Source organism: Berghia stephanieae, chromosome 3, assembly GCF_034508935.2.
Source record: "Berghia stephanieae isolate SIO BIC M18660-M18661 chromosome 3, UCSD_Bste_1.3, whole genome shotgun sequence".
NCBI classification, from domain to species: Eukaryota; Metazoa; Mollusca; class Gastropoda; order Nudibranchia; family Aeolidiidae; genus Berghia; species Berghia stephanieae.
Window position 1 is genome coordinate 40,630,395 of NC_088362.1, and position 2,599 is coordinate 40,632,993.

A 2,599-nucleotide genomic window follows, 5' to 3' on the forward strand; every position below is an offset into this window, starting at 1 on the left:
CATTGTAAATTGTGGCCGCATTAGGGTAATCGGTGTCCTAAAGACTGACATACTGACATACAATCAATGAGAACTATAAAGAATCCATTCTAGAATTCAACTACAAACTGAAAAGCATGATAAATATCACTCTCTCAAATAATTTCCTTTGCTCAGGTTCACTCACACTCTCCTTTATTGCAAAACATTGATAAGTGAGATAAAGTTTGTATTTCAATTATAAACTTAATCACATAACCTAAATGATGGAGAATAAAAACAGCTAATTATAAAAAAAATTCACAGATCAAGTTATCTATTTGAACTCCGCATATTTAGCTTAATTACTCATTGACCATATATTTTTTTAAATGGCATTGTTTCATTTAAACAAGACCATGACGCTTATGCCTGGACCGGGTATTCACAAATTCTGCTTTTGTGTTCCACTTTTCGAATCGAATTAATCTCTATCTTATCCGTTTATTTGCAAATTTTCTGCACTTTATAAATAAGACCATAACGCTTATGTCTGGACCGGTTGTTCGCAAATTCTGCCTTTGTGTTCCACTGTTCGATTAGAATTAATCTCTATTTTTTCCGTTTATTTGCAAAGTTTCTGCACTTTATAAATAAGACCATAGCGCTTATGTCTGGACCGGGCATTCGCAAATTCTGCTTTTGTGTTCCACTTTTCGAATCGAATTAATATCTAGTCTATCCGTTTATTTGCAAAGTTTCTGCATTTTATTAATAAGACCATAACGCTTATGTCTGGACCGGGCATTCGCAAATTCTGCTTTTGTGTTCCACTTTTCGAATCGAATTAATCTCTATTTTATCCGTTTATTTGCAAAGTTTCTAGATTTTTAAATAAGACCATAACGCTTATGTCTGGACCGGTTGTTCGCAAATTCTGCCTTTGTGTTCCACTGTTCGATTAGAATTAATCTGTTTTTTCCGTTTATTTGCAAAGTTTCTACACTTTATAAATAAGACCATAGCGCTTATGTCTGGACCGGGCATTCGCAAATTCTGCTTTTGTGTTCCACTTTTCGAATCGAATTAATCTCTATTTTATCCGTCTATTTGCAAAGATTCTGCACTTTATAAATAAGACCATAACGCTTATGTCTGGACCGAGCATTCGCAAATTTTGTTTTTGTGTTCCACTTTTCGAATCGAATTAATGTCTATTTTATCCGTCTATTTGCAAAGATTCTGTACTTTATAAATAGGACTATGACGCTTATGTCTGGACTGGGTATTCGCAAATTTTCCTTTTGTGTTCCACTTTTCGAATCGAAATAACATCTAGTCTATCCGTTTATTTGCAAAGTTTCTGCACTTTATAAATAAGACCATAACGCTTATGTCTGGACCGGGCATTCGCAGATTCTGCTTTTGTGTTCCACTTTTCGAATCGAATGAATCTCTATCTTATCCGTTTATTTGCAAAGTTTCTGCACTTTATAAATAAGACCATAGCGCTTATGTCTGGACTGGGCATTCGCAAATTCTGCTTTTGTGTTCCACTTTTCGAATCGAATGAATCTCTATCTTATCCGTTTATTTGCAAAGTTTCTGCACTTTATAAATAAGACCATAACGCTTATGTCTGGACCGGGCATTCGCAAATTCTGCTTTGTGTACCACTTTTCGAATCGAATGAATCTCTATCTTATCCGTTTATTTGCAAAGTTTCTGCACTTTATAAATAAGACCATAACGCTTATGTCTGGACCGGGCATTCGCAAATTCTGCTTTTGTGTTCCACTTTTCGAATCGAATGAATCTCTATCTTGTCTGTTTATTTTCAAAGTTTCTAGATTTTATAAATAAGACCATAACACTTATGTCTGGACCGGGCATTCGCAAATTCTGCTTTTGTGTTCCACTTTTCGAATCGAATTAATCTCTATTTTATCCGTTTATTTGCAAAGATTCTGCACTTTATAAATAAGACCATGACGCTTATGTCTGGACCGGGTATTCGCAAATTCTCCTTTTGTGTTCCACTTTTCGAATCGAATTAATATCTAGTCTATCGGTTTATTTGCAAAGTTTCTGCATTTTATAAATAATAATAATTGTTCAAAATTTTACCTTACACCCGATATTACAAGTACAAGTGAGCCAGGTGAAGAAGATTGTCAAACAGTGTGACAGATGAAATAGGAGAGAGAGAGAGAGAGAGAGAGAGGAGAGAGAGAGAGAGAGAGGAGAGTGAGAGAGAGAGAGGGCAAGAGAGAGAGAGAGAGAGGGTAAGAGAGAGAGAGAGATATTCGTTTTTTGTTCAAAATCTCTCTCTCTCTCTCTCTCTCTCTCTCTCTCTCTCTCTCTCATTGCACAAGGTTGTGCTATTTACTACTATTTATCAAGAACAGCCAAGCTGGCAACCCAGTCTCTGTATAAACTAAGCAAGATGGCAACAGGGACCTCGCTCCTTATCCAATGCCGAAGCTTTAGTTTGAGTCAAACGGTTTTGTTAAAAAAAAACCACCCAAAATAAGTTCGTGTCGTAAGTGATGGAAGTTGAAGTCGGCTTATTATAAAATCGTTTTTATGGTCTGTTTGGATTACCCTTTTTAAATAGAAAAAGTGAATATAACATAAACTT